The 26,063-nt window shown below is 37.4% G+C and overlaps 1 protein-coding gene across 8 annotated transcripts in view; it reads right to left on the reverse strand.

The window, feature by feature from the left end:
* The window catches only part of ZFAND6 (zinc finger AN1-type containing 6), a 56,215-nt gene that overhangs the window by 29,210 nt on the left and 942 nt on the right, over window positions 1-26,063 (reverse strand). Inside the window, exon 1 of one of the 8 annotated variants that reach the window (XR_005723984.1) lies at window positions 16,553-16,631. The exons of 5 other annotated variants lie outside the window; for them this stretch is intronic. The gene's annotated coding sequence lies outside the window, so the exon portion shown is untranslated. Of the gene's footprint in view, window positions 1-16,552; window positions 16,641-26,063 lie in introns of those variants that run through there. 2 more of the 8 variants (XR_005723986.1, XM_040257427.1) reach the window with 2 other exon arrangements.

The following is a 26,063-nucleotide window of genomic DNA, read 5'->3' on the forward strand; positions in this document are numbered from 1 at the left end:
ATACACAGAAGAACTGTACAAAAAAGATCTTCAAGACCAAGATAATCACGATGGTGTGATCACTTACCTAGAGCCAGACATCCTGGAATGTGAAGTCAAGGGGGCCTTAGAAAGCGTCACTACGAACAAAGCTAGAGGAGGTGATGGAATTCCTGAAAGATGATGCTGTGCAAGTGCTGCACTCAATACACCAGCAAATTTGGAAAACTCAGCAGTGGCCACAGGACTGGAAAAGGTCAGTTTTCATTCCAATCCCAAAGAAAGACAAAGTCAAAGAATGCTCAAACTACCACACAACTGCACCCATCTCACACACTAGTAAAGTAATGCTCAAAATTCTCCAAGCCAGGCTTCAGCAATACGTGAACCGTGAACTTCCAGATGTTCGAGCCGGTTTTAGAAAAGGCAGAGGAAGCAGAGATCAAATTGCTAACATCCGCTGGATCATGGAAAAAGCAAGAGAGTTCCAGAAAAACATCTATTTCTGCTTTATTAACTATGCCAAAGCCTTTGACTGTGTGGATCACAATAAACTGTGGAAAATTCTTAAAGAGATGGGCATACCAGACCAGCTGACCTGCCTCTTGAGAAATCTGTATGCAGGTCAGGAAGCAACAGTTAGAACTGGACATGGAACAGCAGACTGGTTCCAAATAGGAAAAGGAGTATGTCAAGGCTGTATATTGTCACCCTGCTTATTTAACTTATATGCAGAGTACATCATGAAAAACGCTGGGCTGGAAGCACAAGCTGGAATCAAGATTGCCGGGAGAAATATCAGTAACCTCAGATATGCAGATGACATCACCCTTATGGCAGAAAGTGAAGAGGAACTAAAAAACCTCTTGATGAAAGTGAAAGAGGAGAGTGAAAAAGTTGACTTAAAGCTCAACATTCAGAAAACGAAGATCATGGCATCTGGTCCCATCACTTCATGGCAGATAGATGGGGAAACAGTGGAAACAGTGTCAGACTTTATTTTTCTGGGCTCCAAAATCACTGCAGATGGTGACTGCAGCCATGAAATTAAAACACGCTTACTCCTTGGAAGGAAAGACCAACCTAGATAGCATATTCAAAAGCAGAGACATTACTTTGCCGACTAAGGTCCATCTAGTCAAGGCTATGGTTTTTCCAGTAGTCATGTATGGATGTGAGAGTTGGACTGTGAAGAAAGCTGAGCACCGAAGAATTGATGCTTTTGAACTGTGGTGTTGGAGAAGACTCTTGAGAGACCCTTGGACTGCAAGGAGATCCAACCAGTCCATCCTAAAGGAGATCAGTCCTGGGTGTTCTTTGGAAGGACTGATGCTAAAGCTGAAACTCCAATACTTTGGCCACCTCATGCGAAGAGCTGACTCACTGGAAAAGACTCTGATGCTGGGAGGGATTGGGGGCAGGAGGAGAAGGGGACGACAGAGGATGACATGGCTGGATGGCATCACCAACTCAATGGACATGAGTTTGAGTGAACTCCGGGAGTTGGTGATGGACAGGGAAGCCTGGCGTGCTGCAATTCATGGGATCGCAAAGAGTCAGACACGACTGAGCGACTGAACTGAACTGATAGGTCATTTAAGAAAGATATTATTACTATACATAAGTAAAATGAAGGGCTTCCCTTGTGGCTTAGGTGGTAAAGAATCTGCCTGCAATGCAGGAGATGTGGGTTCGATCCCTGCATTGGGAAGATCCCCTGGAGAAGGGAAAGGCTATCCATTCCAATATTCTGGCCTGGAGAACCCCATGGACTGTATTATGTATTAGTCCATGGGGTTGCAAAGAGTTGGATATGACTGAGCAACTTTCCCTTTCAAGTAAAATCAAAGTAGTCCCTTTCCCACACCATTAAAATATCCTACGTGTATCTTTTCACTACTTCAAAAGCTGAAAAAACCACCAGTAATTTTCAAGTCTCCCTAAATTAAGAAAAAAAAGCAGCATATTAACTTTAAAACTACTTAGAAGTCAACACACGAATCTGCATTGGATCTTGTTTCAATAATACATAGAGACCATTTTGATAATTTTAAGTTCCTGTTAGGATACATGCCATTCCAAGATCAGACTTCCCTCTTCTGTTTCTATGAGCAGTTATAAAACACAAAATAAACTGCTAGGCACCATACTCTTTGAAGCCATTTAGCATTCAGCTGAAATTGTATCTACTTCATCAACAATGGGCCCTATAACAGCTTCTTATTTGTCTCAAATCTGCTGGATGAATTCCAACTAGTTCCAATATTAGCCTCAAAATACTGCCAGCAAAGTTAGAAGTCCCAAGAACCTGGCTTTAAGTCATACAGAAGCAAAGACCAAGGATTTGTTGTTGTTTTTGTTGTTTAGTCGCTATGTTGTGTCCGACTCTCTGTAACTCCATGGACTGCAGCCCACCAGGCCCCTCTGTCCATGGTACTTTCCAGGAAGGACTACTGGAATGGGTTGCCATTTTCTTCAGAGGATCTTCCTGACTCAGGGACTGAACCTCCATCTCCTGCATTGGCAGGTGGATTCTCTACCTCTGAGTGACCAGGAAAACCCAAGACCAAGGAAAGTATGATTCTAAATTTCAGGAGATAAGCAAGTTTAAAAAGTTTTTAGTTTTCCTCATAGTCAGAACACTCTCTGACCTAAATTTTAGCAATTCTTTTTTAATCCATCCCCTAAGACCAAGGAAATAAAAGCGAAAATAAACAAAAGGGACCTAATTCAACTTAAAAGCTTTTACGGATAGCAAAGGAAAAATAACCATCGACCAAATGAAAAGACAGAGTACTGAACGGGAGAAAATATTTGCAAATAATATAAACAGTTCATATGACTCAACATTAAAAAAACAAGCAACCAGATTAAAAAATGGGCAGAGGATTTGAATACATATTTTTCCAAAGAGGAAATGCAGATGGCCAACAGGTGCACGACAAAATGCTCAATACAACTAATCACCAGGGAAACACAAGTCAAAAGCACAATGAGATTATCACCTTACACCTGTCAACAGGAATGGCCATCTTCAAACAAAAAGGACACAAATAACAAATGCTGGAGAGCATGTGGAGAAAAGGGAACCCTCATACATACACTGTTGGTGAGAATGTAAATTGATGCAGCCACTGTGGAAGACATGTGATTTCTCAAACAACTAAAAATAGAACTATCCTATGACCCAGCAACTCCACTCTATATAGGATATATACACATATAAACACTAATTCGAAAAGATACAGGCACCCCAATGAGAAAACAAATATTTTAGAGAGAAAAAAGCACTCTGGCATCACACACTGCCTCAATCCTTTCCAGAGGGTGAGAACCAAACCACATGAGAATACTGTCAGTGTTACCCTCCTGTACCAATGGAAGAGACAAACAAGTCCTTCAACATGTCTATTTCTCATCAACAACTAAGGAGTTTATGAGCTTTTCTCTGTTTTGTTTTTAAATAAAAAAGGTAACATATGTGACCTGTGGGGCTTCCCCAGTGAGCGGCTCAGTGGTAAAGGATCCACCTGCAATGCAGAGACACAGGAGACGTGCGTTCAACCCCTGGGTCACAAGGGTCCCCTGGACAAGGAAACGGCAACCCACTCCAGCATGCCTGCTTGGAGAATCCACGGACAGAGGAGCCTTGGTGGGCTACAGTCCACAGAGTCTCAAAGAGTCGGACACGGCTGAAGCGACCTAGCATACACATGTGACAGGTATACAAATGTCTGATTTCATAGAACAAATTATGCCATTATGCCAGTATTATTCCAAGGTGGGTGTATTTTGCAGAGAATAACTTCTGTGGTTAATGTGGTTTCTTTCCCTGCTTTTTCTAAACTTCTAAAACCAACTAACTATGCAATAAAGGTTTCCCTTGAAAAGAAGGAATGTCCATTCAATACACACATTCCAATTAAGCAAATGTGAATTATGAAATAATTAGACCTCCTGGGATTATGATCATTTAAAAATGTTCAGCTATGGCTAACACCTTACAGAAGCTCTGGGGTACAATTATCTTGCTACCTATGTACTTTGAACATTACTTAATACCTCTTTATCTCTTCTAACTATTTAAGGAGCTAGGTCTAACAAATGACAGGTAATGAAAAAAAATATTTTACCTGCAATACAAAATAATTCTTTTTCCTGTTAGTGAACACTCAAGTTTCCTTCCCCTCAGCTTAAAAAAAAAAATAACCTGACAGCCACTTTATAGACTCATTTTACATGCAAGATTTCTGGTTAGTATGAAATATATTTGTTCCTGTGTTATTCATTTTTTTTCATACATTTTTATTTCATACACTTTTTTGTTTTGTCTTTGTGCTACGTCACTTCAGTTGTATCCAACTCTTTGCAATTCCATGGACCATAGCCTGCCAGGCTCCTTGTCCATGGGATTGTCCAAGCAGGGACTACTGGAGTGGTTTGCCATTTCCTCCTCCAGGGAATCCTCCGCTCCAAGGATCAAACCGGAGTCACTTATGTCTCCGGCATTGACAGGGAGGTTCTTTACCACTAGCACCACCTGGGAAGCCCCTGTTTTCTCTTAAGATGGACCATAAATGTGAAATCAAGCAAACACAAGCAGCAAGCCAGGATATTGTTCTCTCTTTATTAACAAGCATCCTCAACTTAGGCAGCACTCTCATTTTAAGAATTATGGTAATGAAAATATAAAACAGCTTCCATCCCAAAGTGTCAACTGAATAATCACTGCAATTGATTTGGTCTTGAGAGGTAAGCTTCCTCACTGTTATCAGACAGTAAAATTTTAATTTCTAGAACGTAAAATTCTAACACTCACAGTTAAGAGTGAGGTATTAAGAGATACCTATAATTGGGACCGTTTCTTTGTTTTGGGCTGTACCACAAGGCATGCATGATCTCAGTTCCCTAACCAGGCAGGGACTGAACCCTAGCCCCTTGCAGTGCAAGTGTGGGAGTCCTAACCACTGAACCACCAGGAAAAGCCCCAGAATCTGTTCCTTATGAGAGAGAACCAAACCAAGGATATTGGTGACAAATCAGCAAGGTTCTGTGCTATTTTTCTAGAATATTTTACTCCTGATTTTCATAGGAAGACAGCACCATAAAGAATAATATTAAAACTTTTATCTACATGGAACTCATTCTGTTAAAGGAATCAGACAAGAGGTCCTGGCAACCCATTTCCTTCAAAGGGGTAATTATTCTGAGAAAATTATCCAAATCATTAAAAGGATAAAATATGGCTTGGAGTTTAATTATATACAAATCAGCAATTAAACATCTAGATTCATCACAGATTCTTGTGATTTTTTTACATTTTCTCTCATTATCATTTACACTTCCTCTGATTTCAGGTGCATCTCCCTTTACCCATCTTCTCTGATAAATCAATCACCTAATGAATAGTGTCTGACATCTTACTGACTAAAAAGACAATACAACATTAATCAAATCTTACTTTGGAATTAATTCCTTTGATGATTTCTCTTCCTCCTCCATGTTAAATGGAGTCACACTTCTGATGACCGTTATCTTCTGAATCAAAACCTAGGATATATGATCTAACAAGATAGAATATTTTATTGGAAAAAAAAAGGGTGCAGGAAATGGGCAGAAATATCAGACTACCTGAAATTTCTATACAACTTCCAGGTATGTGAATCTGCATTTTATGGATGCCAAAAAGTTGGTATTTCTGAAATATTTCAAAAGTTGAGAAGCCAATAAAAAAAATACTTGAAAACTGAAATGTCCAAAGGTGTGTGGGTCCTCGATCTGTATCTCATCACCTGCAATTTGTCTCCTTATGTACAAAGTTCAAGTTTCAAAGCTCTAAGTAGCAGCTCTGCGCAAATGTCTTCACAACATGAGTCTAGCCCAGACCTTTCTCCTAAAAGGTCTCTCTTTGCTAATTGTCTAGAAATTCACTTAGATGTCTCATCAACTCTGCCAGTAAAAGATCATGGGCCAGGAGAAACCAGAAGCTTGTAGCTAAATCAGAGTAGTAGGACAAGAGAAGAACAGAAATGAGAGGGTCCATGATAAATTATTTACCTGCAATGTCTCCTCCAATCTTCACAATAATATCCCTTACAAGTAGGACTATTACCATCTCCACTTCAGAAATGAGGGAACTGAGGCTTAGTGAGATTATGGAACCTGCTCAGGTCAAACGGCTAGTTCAGTTCAGTTCAGTTGCTCAGTCGTGTCCGACTCTTTGCGACCCCATGAATCGCAGCACACCAGGCCTCCCTGTCCATCACCATCTCCTGGAGTTCACTCAGACTCATGTCTATCGAGTCAGTGATGCCATCCAGCCATTTCATCCTCTGTTGTCCCCTTCTCCTCCTGCCCCCAATCCCTCCCAGCATCAGAGTCTTTTCCAATGAGTCAACCCTTCACATGAGGTGGCCAAAGTATTGGAGTTTCAGCTTTAGCATCATTCCTTCCAAAGAAATCCCAGGGCTGATCTCCTTCAGAATAGACTGGTTGGATCTCCTTGCAGTCCAAGGGACTCTCAAGAGTCTTCTCCAACACCACAGTTCAAAAGCATTAATTCTTCAGTGCTCAGCCTTCTTCACAGTCCAACTCTCACATCCATACATGACCACTGGAAAAACCATAGCCTTGACAAGACGACCTTAGGTGGCAAAGTAATGTCTCTGCTTTTGAATATGCTATCTAGGTTGGTCGTTAACTTTTCTTCCCAGGAGTAAGCGTGTTTTAATTTCATGGCTGCAGTCACCATCTGCAGTGATTTTGGAGCCCAGAAAAATAAAGTCTGACACTGTTTCCACTGTTTCCCATCTATTTCCCATGAAGTGATGGGACCAGATGTCATGATCTTCGTTTTCTGAATGTTGAGCTTTAAGTCAACTTTTTCACTCTCCTCTTTCACTCTCATCAAGAGGTTTTTTAGTTCCTCTTCACTTTCTGCCATAAGGGTGGTGTCATCTGCATATCTGAGGTTACTGATATTTCTCCCGGCAATCTTGATTCCAGCTTGTGCTTCTTCCAGCCCAGCGTTCTCATGATGTACTCTGCATGTAAGTTAAATAAGCAGGGTGACAATATACAGCCTTGACGTACTCCTCTTCCTATTTGGAACCAGTCTGTTGTTCCATGTCCAGTTCTAACTGTTGCTTCCTGACCTGCGTATAGGTTTCTCAAGAGGCAGGTCAGGTGGTCTGGTATGCCCATCTCTTTAAGAATTTTCCACAGTTTATTGTGATCCACACAGTCAAAGGCTTTGGCACAGTCAATAAAGCAGAAATAGATGTTTTTCTGGAACTCTCTTGCTTTTTCCATGATCCAGCCGATGTTGGCAATTTGATCTCTGCTTCCTCTGCCTTTTCTAAAACCAGTTTAAACATCAGGAAGTTCACAGTTCACGTATTGCTGAAGCCTGGCTTTGAGAATTTTGAGCATTACTTTACTAGCATGTGAGATGAGTGCAATTGTGCGGTACTTTGAGCATTCTTTGGCATTGCCTCTCTTTGGGATTGGAATGAAAACTGACCTTTTCCAGTCCTGTGGCCACTGCTGAGTTTTCCAAATTTGCTGGCATATTGAGTGCAGCACTTTCACAGCATCATCTTTCAGGATTTGAAATAGCTCAACTGGAATTCCATCACCTCCACTAGCTTTGTTTGTAGTGACGCTTTCTAAGGCCCACTTGACTTCACATTCCAGGATGTCTGGCTCTAGATGAGTGATCACATGATCGTGACTATCCGGGTCATGAAGATCTTTTTTGTATAGTTCTTCTATGTATTCTTGCCACCTCTTCTTAATATCTTCTGCTTCTGTTAGGTCCAGACCATTTCTGTCCTTTATCGAGCCCATCTTTGCATGAAATGTTCCCTTGGTATCTCTAATTTTCTTGAAGACATCTCTAGTCTTTCCCATTCCGTTGTTTTCCTCTATTTCTTTGCATTGATCGCTGAGGAAGGCTTTCTTATCTCTCCCTGCTATTCTTTGGAACTCTGCATTCAGATGCTTCTATCTTTCCTTTTCTCCTTTGCTTTTCGCTTCTGTTCTTTTCACAGCTATTTGTAAGGATCTGAATTCAGCTACAAAGCCCAAGCACCTATACTTTTAAAACCCCAAAAGGAGACGAGATATATATAGATTCTAACAGATAAGGTGTAGTCATTGGTCAATTCAAGAAGCATTCTCAGAACACCAAATATGTGCCAGATACAAAGGAGACCAAAAAAAGAGATCTGAATTTAATTCCCCACTGTATCACTTAATAGCTATGTAGCCAGGGTAAATCTCCAGCTTTACTCTCAAATGACTCAGAAAAGGAAACATATATATGCCTATATTTTTACACAGAGAAAAGAGAGAGAGAGACAATATGATAAAGCAGATGGGAAAAAGCATAACAATCAATTGAGAATCTATGAAGAGGGAATGGGACGTTTTTGTACCATTCATGCAGCAGCGTCTATGTAAGTTTGAAACTAAATCCAAGTAAAAAGCTACAGAAAAACTCACAGTGGTATCAAAACAAAAAATTTTGTGTCTTTCTCTGGCTGCATTCAGTGGCTTAGGTTTAAAAGCAGCGTATATAAACGGTAGAATTGCTCCAAGACTAGAAGCTAAGATTACTAGGAAGAAAAATGACTGAAGAGGGAACTGAAGCAAAGGAAAACAAAGAAGTAGTACTGGGAGTGGGGTCTTGATAGAGCTTAAGACTAAGTATGGTGGGGAAAAGGGGAGTGAGAATTGGAATGACAGGAGGCTAAAGCCGGAGGAACAGTAGGTGGCATTCAACATTTGTCATTTAAGAAACATAATTTAACCCCACAAAGAGATGCCACTTCATGTCTACTGCTAAGTCGCTTCAGTTGTGTTCGACTCTGTGCGACCCCATAGACGGCAGCCCACCAGGCTCCCCCATCCCTGGGATTCTCTAGGCAAGAACACTGGAGTGGGTTGCCATTTCCTTCTCCAATGCATGAAAGTGAAAAGTGAAAGTGAAGTCGCTCAGTCGTGTCTGACTCTTAGTGACCCCATGGACTGCAGCCCACCAGGCTCCTCTGTCCATGGGATTTTCCAGGCAGGAGTACTGGAGTGGGGTGCCATTGCCTTCTCCATCATGTCTACTAGAACAGTTAAATTTAAAAAGACTTACTACTGTATCAAGTGTTGGCATGGTTAAAGAGAAAAACTCACACACTCCTGATGGGAACACAGAACACAAGAGAAACTTAGGAATACAGTAAAACCATTTCTTACAAAGTTAAACATGCAGCTATCACACGACCCAGTAATTCCAGTTCTAGGTTTGGTAATTCCAGTTCTAGGTTTCCACTTAAGAGAAACAAAAATGTATGCCACAAAAAAACTGACACACAAATGTTCATAGCAGCATTGTTCAAATTAGCTAAAAATTGGAAACAATCCATTCAGAGAAGGCAATGGCACCCCACTCCAGTAAGTACTCTTGCCTGGAACTTCATAGGAAATAGATGGGGAAACAATGGAAACAGTGTCAGACTTAATTTTGGGGGGCTCCAAAATCACTGCAGATGGTGACTGCAGCCATGAAATTAAAAGACGCTTACTCCTTGGAAGGAAAGTTATGACCAACCTAGATAGCATATTCAAAAGCAGAGACATTACTTTGCCGACTAAGGTCCGTCTAGTCAAGGCTATGGTTTTCCCAGTAGTCATGTATGGATGTGAGAGTTGGACTATGAAGAAAGCTGAGTGCCAAAGAATTGATGGGTTTGAACTGTGGTGTTGGAGAAGACTCTTGAGAGTCCCTTGGACTGCAAGGAGATCCAACCAGTCCATTCTGAAGGAGATCAGCCTTGGGATTTCTTTGGAAGGAATGATGCTAAAGCTGAAACTCCAGTACTTTGGCTACCTCATGTGAAGAGTTGACTCACTGGAAAAAGACTCTGACGCTGGGAGGGATTGGGGGCAGGAGGAGAAGGGGACGACAGAGGATGAGATGGCTGGATGGCATCACTGACTTGATGGACATGAGTCTGAGTGAACTCCGGGAGTTGGTGATGGACAGGGAGGCCTGGCGTGCTGCGATTCATGGGGTCACAAGGAGTCTGACATGACTGAGCGACTGAACCGAGCAGAAGCCAAGACAGTTCAATGGGAGAAACGACAGTCTTTTCAACAAACGGTGCCAGGAAAATAGAATATCCATGCAAAATAATGAAGCTGAACCCTTTACCTTATACCACGTGCAAAAATTAACTGAAAATGGATCAAAGATCTAAACATAAGAGCTAAAATTACAAAACTTCTAGGAGGAAACACGTGGCAAAAGATATAAATACTTAATATCTAGAATATATAAAGAACTCCTACAACTCAACAAACAATTTAATCCAAAAATAGGCAAAGGACTTGAATAGACATTATTTCCAAAGAAGGTATACCTAAGCACGGCCAATAAGCACATAAAAAAATGCTCAACATCACTAATCATTAAGAAATGCAAATCAAAACCAGAATGAGATACCACTTCATATCATTAAGATGGCTATTCTCAAAAAATCAGTACATTTTGCTGAGGATGTGGAGTAACTGGAACTCTTCTGCATTGGTGATAGGAATGTAAAATAGTGCAGCCTCTGTGGAAAAGTTTGGCAGCTCCTCAAAAAGTTAAATATAGGATTACTTATGATCCAGCAATTCCACTTCTGGGTATATACCCAAAATATTTGAAAGCAAGACCTAGAACAGATATTTACAATATTTATACCAGCATTACACAATAGCCAAAAGGTAGAAATAACCCAATGGCCATGGATGGATAAAAAAACAAAAATGTGATAAACATACATACAATGGATTATTGCCTTGAAAAGGAATGAAATTCTCATATATGCTACTAGATGAATGAACCTTGAAGACATTATGCTAAGTGAAATGGGTCAGACACAAAAGGATAAACACTGTTTGATTACACTTAGATTAAAAAAGGGGGATGGGGGACGGTGGAGAAAACAAGAAGGGAAAAAAAGAAAAGGCAAAAAAAAACAAAAGGAAGGGAAGGACCAAGCTAATGACAGACATTGCTACATGGATATACCTCACAAAAACAACCTAGGTGAAAGAAGCCAAACTCAAAAGACCATGTATTTAATGATTCCATTTATATCAAATGCTGAGAAAGAACAAATCTACAGAGAAGAGAGCAGGCTATTGGTTGGTTACCCAGGACTGGGGATGGAAATGAGACCTGTTTAAAAACATTCAAAGAATCTTTCTGAAGTGATGGAAATGTTCTAAAACTGGAATGTCCAGCTAATCTAGACAAGATTAGCTGAAGTATTTAACTTTTTTGATGATACAATATTTGATATAAAAGAATACATGCAGCCTATCTCCCTATGTAACTTACTCAGAAGCTTATATGACTTGGGTTCACAGTTAGATTCTTTATACACTTGGATGCAAAAATGAACACAAGGTTCTGGCTAACATCTACTTTAGGAGGTTACTAGCATTTTTAATCGCTCAGATGAAGTGTGTTCACACTTTGCCTAATCTTCCTCTTATACAACCAGGTCTCATGTTTTTATTATATGTGAGGAATTCAACAGCTATGAAATTCAAAACTAACCACATATGGAAAACTACCTTAAGTTTTCCTATGTTTCAATCTTTTACCTTCTTACATTCCAGGGATGCTAAAATGTTCTGTATCTTTTTAGGCATGTTCCAAAAAACTGTCAGAAATACGTCTTTGAAAACATTTGTCTTTAAGCTCTGGCAAGTTGTTGTTGTTTTTCTGAACCTCATGGCATGCAGATTCTTAGTTCTCTAACCAGGGATGGAAGCCATGCCCCCCTGCCCTTGAAGTACAGAGTCCTAACCACTGGATCACCAGGGAATTCCCTCAGGCAACAGGTTTTGAGTTTGTCTTAGAAGGAGGGACTGCTAATAGCTCAGAATGGCGTGTGTGGTGGGGAGCGGGGCCGGGGAGATGTATTAGTAAGCAGAGGTTAGACCAGGAAGTCACATGGCTGGGTGGTTAAAAGGGACTTTGATATGGCAAACTTCAGTTCAAAGTATGCTAGCCACTCACAAGCTAAGGCAACCCTAGACAAATTATTAATAGGAAGTGTTTCTAAATCACCTCACTTGTTAAATGAAGGTAACAATACTTCCCCCTCTTAAGGTTATTGGGTAACTACCTCAGAGAACTCTTAGGACAGAATCAGCTGGTAAAAAATTCAAAAGGCAATAAGAAATCACTATAGAATTTTAAGCAGAGACAGACGTGAATGAATAGTGAAGAATGTATCATAGAGAGCCAAAACTAAAAGTGAAGATTGGTCAGGGTGCCGTTTTAGTAATCTAAGAAACCAAACTGTCATGCGTGCTAAAACAGTGAAGAAAAAAAGGATTGATTCCAGAGTTACTATGGATTTTAGATCAATGGGAAGTTGTGGCTAACTGGGGAAGAAGAGAAGGAAGACTCAGACTGACACCTGGGTTCTGACATGGATGGTAGTACCACCACACATTTATTGTGAGAGTAGGGGGAAAAGGACTTGAAGGACGCTGCTGGGGAGGACAAAATAAGCCACTTAGCTTTGATGAGTTTAACACAGGTGTGGAAGAAACATTCATGGAGAGTTCGGTGAACAGGAGTCTTAAGGGTCAACAAAAAATCTGTATTTAAGACACTAATCTCAGAACCATTAATATATAAAGATGTTAACTGATGATATGGGACGGGAGATTATCCAAGAAGTATAGGGTGAGAAGAGTGTTAAGGTCAGAATCCTATGAAATTCCAATACTTAAAAGCTGTAATGAGGAAACAGCAAGGATAGAGATCAGAAACAGAAGGAAGCCCAGGCACATCACTAAACTTAGGGGAGGAGTCTCAAGAAGTAAGACGTAGTCAATATACTAAGCTCTGCTAAGAAATCATGTACCTACAAAAAACGTGCGAGTAGGGGAAGTAACCAAGATGCTTATTTGTGGAGGAAAAAACTGGGTATAAGGATAGAAAGATCTGTTCGCTTCTACAGAAACAGTACTAACCATAATGTTTTGAGTTCATTTTTTTTCTAACGATATACAAAAACACAGAAAATCAGATTCAGCCAAAGAGGTTAATATACATTATCAGTTCATAAATAAGCATTTTCAAGTTACCAAAAAAAAAAAAAAAAAAAACCCCTCCTAAAACATTTACCTACTTTTATAAAGAAGCCATAAAGGGAAACCATTGCAAAACTGTAAAGTCCCCTTTTACACAAAGAGATATTGTAACTACTAACCCACAGTTTCAAGGCTCTTTCACATTTTACCAACTTTCTGTCCATTAACCTTTTCCTCTGTCATTAAGAAAAAGAAATCAGTGCATTCTCCTTGAATGAAGACTAACATCAGACACTGAATGCATTTAATATCCTTCCTCTAGATCACTTTTTTCCTTCACTTTAAAAGAATAAAATAGAATTATTGCTACTGTTATCTCGTCTCAATATTAGGTCATTTAAAGATTCTTCTCCCTCTAGAAAACTGGCCTCTACGCTCGGAATGAAACTAATGTACTAAGAGGATACTCCTTAGTTCAAACTGTGGACCAAAAAGCAGTAGTAGGGGTACAGAAGAGAAACAATGGAGGGTTATCTGTTCTCAAAAGCACTGCAGGCAGATTCTCCACTGTCTGAGCCACCAGGGAAGCCCAAAGTTCTAATGTTACCAGAGTTCTAGGAGAGGAGGTAAATCTTTATCTTGCCTACTCACTAAAATATAATCTAGAGCCAAATTTGAAATGACTTTCACTAAAACTGTTATATTTACAATTACCTTCATCTCTATCTGGCAGCAATAAGATGAATCGGTTAAGAACAAAATTAAATACATTTTCTTAAATTCAGAACAAAGGAAATATGATACAAATGTTTAAGCGCCAACATAAATCTTAAATATTTAGGTGAAACAATTGTTCTACTCATGAATCTAAGTATTTAGATTATCTGTATAAAATCCTGACACACCTAGCAAATTTAAATGCAGAGAAAATGTATTTCACAACAACTGCTTCATTAATTAAAAGTCATCAGGTTTAATTTTTTTCTCTTCCATTTCAAATGTTAAGAAAACCAAAATATCTGGGGAAAAAAAAATCACTCCTAAGCCACAACAAACACAACAGCCATGAAAAAAAACTTCCCCCAGAAATATACAAAAAGCCAAAGATTTAAGTTTATCAGCAAAAATTTACAGAAATTATTTACTAAATTATTTAAACTGAAAAATGAGCTGAACTATTTAGTTCAAGATTATACATACATGCTTAACTACTGGCTCCACTAGTGAATTAGAACTTAACCCATGACTTATCACTGACTCCTATTTATAAATTAGATTTTTTAAATGTCTTATAGAATTTTGCTTTAAAACCACTTTTTAAGTTTATTCTGGAACATGAGTTAACAAGGTCACATCCTGACAATCCTAGCCTATTCTATTTAACAGACTAGGTGCCAAGCTTATACACAATGCAGCAGTTACTGCCAAAGAATGCTCTTAAAGACAAGACGGGAAGAGCACAGGACTAGTAACACACTGTGTACATGGTCATCTTACCTTGAACTGAAAACCTAAGGAACACTAGGAAAGTGCTAGTATTTTAAAACCTAGATCTGTAACATAGATCTATGTTTCTATATTGTACTTAAAAAATCAGAAATGCACAAAGTAACAAAGGCTATTCATATCTGTTCAGACTAACCTTAAGTATTACAGCTCCCTCTCTAAAAATGTTTCTGATGTTTTTCTTAGAAGAAAACCCTCTGATATGTGCTACCAGAAGAAACATGTACTAAGGAAAACTTGTGTGAGCAACAATTGCAACGTAAAACATCAAGCCCTGTACTTAACTGATAGCTTCACATACAATACAACCAACAAAGATATAACTGCTCACTTAAGTAGGTAAAAATTCTCCCAATTTCCTTCTGCTGATTTTAATGTCCAGAAAATGGATTCAGATTCATCTACATCGTGGAAAATGGAATTTAAAACAGCCTATTAGTTTAGGCAAAAACTAATCAACAAGTCAGACACCTTCAGAGGCACACTTTAATGAGAACACTTAGGGGCTACCCATTAGAGAAATTTTAAAGCAAATTTTTCTGGTGGCAATATAAACTGGAATAACCTTTTTCAAAAGCAATTTGGCTACTGAAGTGTTTATAGCCTTTGATCTAGGTAAGCCCACTCTAGGGGATTTTCCCAAAAGAAATATAGAGGAAAATATCTTAAAATTTACACAAAGAAGTTTGTTCAGCAATACCATTTAAAATGGTGAAAAATTAGGAACAATCTAAATGTAAAACAGGCAAAAAACTAGGCAGACTAAGGTCCCATTAACCTAAGAGAATTCTATAGCAAATGAAATGAAAACAATTTTAATAATAGATGATACAGTTTGATAAAAAATAGAAAACTGTCTTTATTAACAATCATGGGGAAAATATAAGAATATGGTAAGGTACAGAATAGAACAGGGAAAGAAGACCACCTCACAACAATCTTGTGGATATTTGGGTGACTTTCCTTGATTTTATTACTATTATAGTATTGCTTATGCAATAGATGGAGCAGAAAGCATTAATTTAGAACCTTTTGCGTGATCTGAAAGAAGCAGCATAGTAAATACAAGTATACTGACTGAAATGCTTAGGTGGCATTTAGACCAATTATTCAAATTATTCTATACCTTAATTTCTATGAGATCAAAGAGCAACAATATAAAAACAAGGGCCTCTAAAGGAAATTTCTGGTACTGAAACATAGTAAAATTATTTCTTATGTAAGAAATGTCAATAGATTTACAGACACTTTTTAAGTTTGGGCAGCCTATCTATACTTCTTAAAAATATAAATTTATTCATTTCCTGTTTCAAAAGGGTGTTGATCGCTTTATGTCTACCTTGAAAGAAATGAAGTTTGAAAGGAGGACAAAGTTTTACCTTGTTCTATATAAAATTAATCTATGATCTTTTAAAAAAGCAAAACTAAAATTATGAGCATGCTAAAAAGCGCCAACACATTGGTAGATTTAAAATACACTGAAGTTTAAAAAGGGGGGGATATATGCTGGGGGGTAAAAAAAAAATTAATAGTTGGCATTTCAATTCTTTAAAAAGGACACCTTTAAACCTACCACGTATATCTGTCTTTTAGCAACTTCACATCTTAAGTTTAAGGAAAATGACATAAACAGACCTCCTCCTCAAGATGTCATTTATAAAAACTGACAAATGACTCTTCAAACATCCAATCTGAGAGAAAAGACTGTTACTGGAGATGATTTTTATGCAAGTATTTTTTAATGACACTTAAATTCTGAACTAAAAATAATGATAAAAGAAGTCAAGTTTGATTCTCTGAACACCTATTTCCTGTCCAAACAGCCCTTTTGTTCTGCTTCCCTGCTTAATTTTAATGTTCAGTTTGCATCAGAAAATAGCAACAATGACAAAAGCTGGCATACACAGAAGCACAAAGGAGCAAAAGTGTAAAATAAAGGATCATTAAAAGATTAGAACAAAAATCCTACCAACAAAACCTCCACAATTTTCTGTTTGCTTCACCTCAGATTAACTTCACTTGAAGCTGTACTCCAAAGCAACCAAACCTGAATACCAAGCTCCACCTTCTCCAATTCTAGTGGCTGAAGAGTAAAACCTCCTCCCTGTTAGTGAAACTGATAATTGTGATTGGATACGGCTAATATCCATTATTTTAAAGAACTTTTCCTTGCTAGCAGGTTAGGTTAAGCATACTAAAACCCCCTGGATAAGCTGGTTTCTTAAAGAAACAGTAGGTAATGTTTCAGTTTTCCCATCATATACTATTTGCTTACTCTTTTGTCTAGGTAAAAAATAAATAAACCAAGTAACAGCAATGAAAATCTCACAGAAGAAGTGTTAATTTGCAGTTCAGTGACCAAGCGTTTAAAATACAATGTTTTTAAACGAAATTATTTGATTTTTTTTTTTTTTTTACAGAGCCTGAGAGTGAAGTTATGCTTTATAAAGACAAGATTCCTTTTTCAATGGAGTTCACATTTGGTATGAAATCTAAAACACCAACAGATATCCACCACAAAAATTTTGCTAATGAGAACAAAATAGTATTTTCCCTAAGACTTAAAACATAAAACTACATCTTAAATGAAAATACATAGCACTAAATTTGAATGCAAAAATTTCTAAGATATCAAATACAATATCACAAGAATAGAGTAAATTTTCAGTGACATCAGACTGATATTGCTATTTAAAACTGAAGAAAAATGAGGCAAATATTATTTCTATGTCACCACACTTACAGGTCTGATACCATGTTTTGCAAGGTTAATGCTTATCCATTGCAAAAACAAGAGAAGACAACTTGTTCTAATGAACTTCAGGATGGTTCAAGTCATTTTCTTTTTTAGTTTTTTTAAAAGAAAAGTGGACACTATTTTGCATCCTACTGAGATATTAATCTAAGGTGGCACAGTAACCCTAAGGGAGAGCTGAAGGGTATCCTCCTCTTAAAATATAAGTTACATTAAATGTTATTTTTACTACAGAGATTCTAAAGAGATTCTGACTTTTGAACAAAGATCTTTGGACATTACAAAATTGGCTGTATTTTAAAATTTGTTGTATGCTTAAATTAGAACCGTTTATGTTTTTAGGAGTTTGATCCGTTAACTGTTACTCTGACATTCATCATTATCTGATTGAATGACAAATTTAAAGAGTATTCACCTCTACCAAAAACTGACTTATAAAAACAAATTCAAAATTAAAACAAATCAGAGTAGCTCCTTCTTAAAATATACTTTCAGTTACTTTACGTAAGAATTTTTCATTTAAATTTCATTTTCTGAGTTAAAAATCTTGCAAGCATTTTTCCTCAAAGAAAATTCATACATTAAAACAACATAAAGCCAACAAACTTATTCTGAATACAAAGGGAAGTCTTTGTAAGAAACTGAAAATGCACATAATTGCAACTAGACATGAATATGGAGTAATACCCCACTGAAGCCCAAACAGCTGCATAATCTATTATGCCTTTTAAGTGGACAAATTGAAAGAGCCAATTCACAGAGGTCCAGTCCCAAGATCCTTTGCAAGGATTCACAGCTTTGAATGCCCAGCACTTCACAAGTCAAGTTCAGGTTTTCTTCCCACTGTGTGGACACATGCAAAAAGACCCTGGGAGAAGAGGTACAGGAGCAGCCAATAGGAAAAACACACAATTTGAGTTACAGCATCAAACTTGAGTTACATCATAAAACAAGTTTTAGATGGCCAAAATTTTATAGGGTTATAGAAAAAGAGATAGCACACATTCTACTTTTAAAATTTGGCAAACATAAAATTAGTCTTCGGCTATGGGAACCAAATGAACCTTTGTTCTAACATCAATTTTTCACATCAAAGTTAACTATTTGTGTACAACAAAGACACAGAACATACACTAATCTAACACCAAAATCCTCTCCACTTATAACCAAAAGAAAATATAGATTGAAATATAGACTGAACTATTCCAGATGGTTCAAAGATCACTAGGACCTATTTAAAAGAACTGCAAGCTGACAAATATCATTTTAGGTGGCTTACAGATTTAAAGTAAGAGTATTTTATTCCTCTTCTAAATCCACAATAGAAGAAAATAACGGAAAAAATAACTAAAGAGAGAGCAATACAACAACTGAAGTTATCTGAAAGTAACTCCGCTCCCTGGGAACAGGGAGGCGGCAAAAGGGTCAAGGCTTCCTCAAGGCTCCCTGATTGCTTGTGACATCACTTTTCCAACATCAAGTATTCAAAGGGTGTACTCTTTGTGAGAGGTCAGAGGTTTTCACAAATCTATCAACTGAAAACAGTTTAGAAGAGACCAAGCCACTAGACAACTTGGTCTCACTTCACTTACTATTAAAAAGACCCTATATAAAAAGGCAATACCTAGACTATTAGGAATAACCTTTGGTACATTCAGAGCAGAGGGAAAACTTCCATGGAATTTTTAGGGACTGAGAATGGCTCAAAATATTCTTCCTACAACAGAAATTATTCCTTGGCAGTAATATCCCTGAGTGCTACAGGTAGTTAAGGCAGCAGCTGGTGAAAGGTAGCTATTGACAATAGCAAAACAAGACTAAGGTCACTAAGGATAAAGTCTGAAAACCATCAACTGAGGAAGAAAAAAATATTTAAGAAATATTTCCCTGACAAATACACAGTGTCTACAGAAGTGAGGTATGTACTTGAGTTTGCAACTCCTGATGACTATCTTCTCATTAAGAGAAAAAAATACAAAGTGAGTATGGGGGAGAAGGAGGGGGGCAGTGAGGGCCCATTCAGCAAACTACCAAACACAAAGGAAACATTTAGGAAGTAAACAGGTAAAAAAGCATAAACCAGGCTTAAAAAGAGAGCGCTTTCTGTAAGACAGTAAATTGTTCTAAGTCTAAAGAAACAGACAAGGTCACCAATAAATGTAAATTAAAAAGGAACAGGGATCATAATATGGAGACGGAAGTATAAGTAAAAGAAAAGCATTCATAGTCCTCAATTATTTAGATTTAATAGTCATGAATTTTCATGTGCCAAACAACACACAATCGATCATCTAAGTAAACTGCTACACAAAGAAAAATGACAGAAAACAGGTTGGCAGACTTTAAATTCCCTCTCTGGTTAACAGCCTAAAGCCAGAAAAACATAACCAAAAGATGAATGATGCACAGCAATTATTTAATAAGGACAGTTCTTTATTTAGCTATCAAAAGAAAAGCTTCTTTTCTCAACAGTCATAGGAAAAAATTTTAAATTATAGTCCAGAAGAAAACCAACAATTTTAAAAAGCAAAAGTTGAATAGGTAATGTTTTCTACCTATTGAAAAGCTTCATTCATCAAACATTTTGAACACCTACTATATATATGCTGGGCACCACTGGCTGCTGTGAATGCCATAGTGAACTGTCCCTCCATTGTAGAAACTTACAGTCTAGAGTCAGACCAGTGCTGACCACCTAGAAAATAATGCGAGTCACATGCAATCTTCAACTTTCTGGTAGCCACATTAAAACACTACAATAAAGTTAAATTAACTGTCATAAATATTTTCTTTAACAGGAAATATGTAAAGAACCATTACTTCAATATGTAATCAATATCTTAAAAATTGAGCTCTTTTCCCTTTTTTGTGCTAGAAATCAAGCTTATATTTCATACTTACAGCACATCTCAATTCAGACTTGCCATATTTCAATAGCCAGATGTGACTACTTAAACTTAAATACTGTAGCTTTTAGCCACATGATTATTCAAAAATTAAGATAAATTTTCATTACTGCACAAGACTCTTTATCTCTGCTGTCCACTGTAATAGCCACTAGTTGCATATGGATACTGAGCCCCTGAAATGTGACTAGTAAAACTGAGGATATGAATTTTTTACATTATTTAATTTTAGTTAATTTAAATAGCCACAAGTGGCTAGTAACTACAAGATTGAAAAGTACAGCTCTAGGAGAAAAAGACTGTTGAAACAAATCACATGCATTTAATGAATTGCAGTTGTTACAAGTATTTACAAAAGAAATGTCCAATGGGAAATGGGAAATGAGTAAATATAGCCAAAAGAGAACCTGTTTTGCCAGCATTAAGGGTTAATTCATCAAAGGAAATCACAATTTAGCAAATGCAGACAGCCTTTGCAAAGATCCTGAGTGGGAGGAAAGTGAAAATACAGTAGCAATAATGAAGGAAAGTACCAAGGAGCAAAATAATCCAGGTTATTTGTATGTGACCAATTTGGATCACAGACTATAAATAGGACAGGAAGGTGGTGAAGCAGAAGGAGCCTTAGCACTTGGAAATAAGTCTTGCAATAACCCCACTCTCTTCACTCAGTAAACTCCAGCCATTCCAATCTCCGGTCACCTCCTAAATTGAGCCAGGTTCTTTTTGTCCCTTTTACTCGGGAAACTTGCCCCAGTATTTTTCTGATCTTAGAAATCAGAATCACAGTTCCAAAATTTCTATTCCAGATAGGGTTTGAGGCAATAATCCAACTGGAGGATATGGCATGGAGGGGGTGGGACAGGGGCTTGAACCTGTTTGCAAGACAATGTTTACAAAACATGTTTACAGAACTAATTCAGTGTGTCACTTTTTTTTTTTTTAAATGTTGTGACAAGACTAGGGAAGTTAAGAAAACTTCCCAAACACACACACCATCACTAACTTTAAACGTTACATTCTCAGAACAAACATCCCAACTAGCACCTTCCAATCTCTATCAGGACTCCCTACTTCTCTCCTTCCCAGCAGCTGTCAAAATCTGAAAACTCTATGCAGTGGTCTGTTAACAGCCTAGCTTTTCCAACGGACAGTAAACTCCATGACAGCAAAGATCCTGTATCATTCATCTCTGTCTCCTCAACACTTAGCACAATGCCCAAGTAGCATAGAGAACAGCTGAATGAAAACTCCAACAGCAGGGATTTTAATAAAGATATTACAGGTTAAATTTAAAGGAAAAAAATACCTAAACTAGGCTCAAAGGAAAACTTAATGGCATTAAATTTTTTTCATTATACAACATAAAACATTAAGTAGAAATAACAGTATTTTCTAAATTAAAAATTCAAGACCAAAAACAACCCGAAGAACCTGAGGAATCAACTAAAAACTCCAGCACTAACAAAGCAACAACTAAAAATTATAAGGGGAGTGCGGGGAAGAGGATGGTAAGAGTTAACAATAACAAAAGGAAAACACATTATTACTCCCAGTTACTAAAACAATGTGCACTGACTGGTACTGAATAAAAGCTAAAAAGAACCAAACATAAATGTATTTAGTATATGACAAAGGCAGCTTTATTTGAAGGCAAAAGGAAAAGTTTTCTTTTTGGGGGCTAAAATAACTGATTAACTACTAAGGAAAACTAAGGACAATTCTTTCACTTCACATATTATGTCAAAATAAATCTTCGATGAACAGAGGAGAGAGATGTGAAAAATGAAACCACAAAGAACTAGAAGAAAACAGTTATCTGGGTAGAAGAGTGCATTAACTATGAAAGTAGAAGCTGTAAGAACAACGTTATTAACCTAAACTTCTTAACAGACAAAAATTTTTAATTAAAAAAGTAAATAAACAAAAGGCTAATGAAGAGCAAGGGAAAATGTTAGTAGGATGAGTCAAAGGGTGGCTATTCTAAATATAAACACCACCCCCCACTGTAGCCAAAGACAAACCAGAAGATGTCCAGAACCTATACCTCTATTATCATAACTCATTAATCTAAGAAATAAATTACAAATCTTATGAAAAGAAAAAGAAAGAAAAAATATTATTTCTGGTAAAGATAGGGAGGAAATGTGTACTCTCTCATATTTTTCATCGAACTTCATACAGGTTTGGTCAACTTACACTGCAATGTTAGTCAAACTTTTAAGATAAGATTTGTCAGTATTCATGAGTAAAAAAAAAAATGTTCATATACTTTAAGCAATTTTAAGACTGGCTGAATCCTAAAGAAATAAGAAATACATGGTAAGATGTAGCTCTTAAGATGTTCTTCACCACATTGTAATAGTGAAAAAAAGGATAAAGAAGTAAGTTATACACAATAAGTGACTAGTTAAATTAACAGTACTTTCATAAGACAAAATGGCATGTACCTTTTAAAAATCTTATTTTCAATATATAGGGACCTAACAGTAAAGCTGTTTTTTCCAGTAGTCACGCATGGATGTGAGAGTTGGACTATAAAGAAAGCTGAGCACCAAAGAATTGATGCTTTTGAACTGTGTGGTGTTGGAGAAGACTCTGCAGAGTCCCTTGGACTGCAAGGAGATCCAACCAATCCATCCTGAAGGAAATCAGTCCTGAATATTCATTGGAAGGACTGATGTTGAAGCTGAAACGTCAATACTTTGGCCACCTGATGTGAAGAACTGACCTATTTGAAAAGACCCTGATGCTGGGGAAGATTTTTAAAAAGCAGGAGGAGAAGGGGACAACAGAGGATGAGATGGTTGGATGGCATCACCGACTCAATGGACATGAGTTTGAGCAAACTCTGGGAGTTGGTGATGGACAGGGAGGCCTGGCGTGCTGCAGTCCATGGGGTCGCAAGAGTCAGGCACAACTGAGGGACTGAACTGAACAGTAAAGCTGAGGAAATCCTTGCCCACAAGCAGTTTACTTCAAGCAGGGGATACAGACAGTAACCAGATAAATCACTTCAGATGTTAGGTTCTCAAAGGACACAAAGAAGGTAACACAGCCAGCTGACAGGGAAAGTGGTTTGAGATGGCTTCTCATAAGGAGTGACATTTGAGCAAAACATGACTGGGTGTTCAGGCAGAAGGAACAATTTTAAGAGAACTAAGCTTGGCATACAACACTGCTGGGGGTACACGAGTCAGGGTGAGCAGCATAAGATAAGCCTGTGAGGCTGATGGGCCCAACAGTCTAGATCAGCCACAAACAAGTCCTGCCCAAGAGGTACCTTAAGTGGAAAACACAACCAATGGTGAAGACGGTCTTAAAAAAAGGTAAGTAAAATATATCCCATTAATTTCTTATACTGACTACTTGCTGAATCACAGTATTTTGGGTTAAAAAATATTTCACCTGTTTCTCTTTGTAAATGTGGCTATTAGAAAATGTTTAACTGCTTATGTGGTTCCCATTTGTAGCTCCTATTGTATTTTCATTGGACACTGTTGGTCAAGAGTATAAAAAAATCTGGGTTTTTCAGTCTGAGAATAAGATAATCTAATTTACACATTGAAACGATTGTTCTGCACAGGAAAGGGAGAGAACCTTGAAGCAAAGATACAGTGAGGTGACTGCCACCACCATACCATGTACAACAAAGGTGTTGAGATGGATCATATTTGGTTAAATTTTGAACACAGAAGCAGCCTAGTACTGTTTAGAATTCAACGTTTAATTGTTTAGGATAAGAAAAACAAAAACAGAGAGACTGGTGGGATACCTGCCAAAATATTAATAAGTACTCATTCTTTGTTAACTTTTCTGACGGTTTAGGGGGAAAAAAAAAAGCTGCCCTCATAATGAAATACAAACCTGAGGTTTGTTTTTGTTTTTTTAAAGCAAGATAAAATAGTCCTATCAAAACAAAGCCTCCTGACACTTGTCTGCAGGCTGCGTGCACTGTCCTTAAGAAACAAAAAACACCACTTCTCATGCCTATAAAAAAGTTTACACAAAGATATATATAAACTCATATTACTTATACACACACCATTTTCAGGAAGTTAATACTGCTTCATAATTTATCTTTGCGTTGCTGTTCACACAATAAATCCCAAATCTGAGGCGGGGGTGGGGGGTTGGCATAAAAAGTACTTAAATGTGTTGCTAACATATCCTGATCAATACTCACCACACACCCTTCTCAAAAATGTTCCAAAGGACACACACAATATAATTCCAGAGAATAATACCTTGGCCCTAATCATTTTCCTTAAAAGCTCTGTCATTTGATAGGTGCTTCACTTAACTAAAGTCTGCGTAACTGATAGGATAAACTCAGGACAGGTTTCTTTTACACGTGTACTACGGCACAAGAGAAGTTTTAAGAAGCTTGCTAGAGATTAAAAAGTGGGAAAGGGAACTCCAGAAAAGTGATTTATTTTATACCCAATCAAGTGTTTTTTCTACTGTATTTACATTTTTGCAGTGAAAAAGATGACAGCAAATAGTGCCAGACTTCTTACCATGGGATTTCCAAGGACAGGAAAGACTGACAGTCAGTCTTTCTTCATTTAGACTGACAGGAATCCTGGTTTCTCAGGCAGATGTTCAAAAACTATGAACCAATTACTATGGATATGAATTTGCAATTAAAACATAAAAGAGAATCCTGAAGTTTTTCATTTATTTCTAGTATTTCAATCTATTTTACCCTTGAGTACCTAAAATGTCCCAGTGAAATCTGCATTCACCCTAAAGTAACTCTTGTGCTTGTGTACCAGGAGCCAGGAAACAAGAAATGTTCATGGGACACAGCTGGTGACAGCAAACCAGAATCAAAGACATGGGCTAAAGGCCCATGAGTCGTGGAAGATGCACACAATATTAATCTTTATACTAACAGAGCAATGAAACGAATGAACAACAGCCATATATTCTTTTTATAAAAAAGCTCAAAAGAAAAACATACTAAACACACAGTTTGAGCACACAGACGTTATGTTATGAAACTTCTAAAAAAAATGCAAGGGAATGGTAAACAAAATACACTAGACTGAAATGATTACCTCGGTAAGGACAGGCAGAGGTATAAGACAGATAAGAAACTCATAAACATATGCAAGTTTTGGTAATATTCCAACTTTTGGTTTGGAGATGGAAAGCATGGATTTTTATTACATTTTTATCTCTTTATACTCTTGTGTACAGCATACTTTAACACTGTGTTGTCTGTGTTCATACCTTTGTGGCATTAAATATACTTTGAGTACTTTGCTTAAAAAGCTATAATTAACATACAATAAACTGCATATACTTAAAAGTGTAAAATGTGATCTGTTTTGACACAGGAAATTATCATAGTTGAGATAATAAGCCAACAACACCGAAATTCTCCTCCTGTACACCTTTGCAATCCCTGTTTCCCTTAAATACATTTTAAAACATAAAAGAAAAAAATGTTTAAAAGATAACCTGTTTGGGAAATATAAATGCATATTCTGCAGAAAGAAAACATTTTCCCTTGAAGCCCTGGACTAAGGGTAACTCGGCAAAATGTCCTAAAATTGGTAACATAAACATTACGTAACTAACCTTAAAAGTCTATGGGATTTTACATTAAAAAAAAAAAAACAAATTCCGAATTTGATTTGACAGAGGACTTTAAACCTCTTGCTCGGAGCATTAAATCATTAATAACGAACCAGTTTTTCAACCACCAAACAACTTATACATGGTCTGTGTGTAACTTCTTCACACTGCTGAACAGCTAACTGAGTGTGAAGACAAATCATCGCAGCGTATTAATCGGGTGGTTGGTTTGG

This window comes from Oryx dammah, unplaced genomic scaffold (genome assembly GCF_014754425.2).
Source record: "Oryx dammah isolate SB20612 unplaced genomic scaffold, SCBI_Odam_1.1 HiC_scaffold_16, whole genome shotgun sequence".
Lineage (NCBI taxonomy): Eukaryota > Metazoa > Chordata > Mammalia > Artiodactyla > Bovidae > Oryx > Oryx dammah.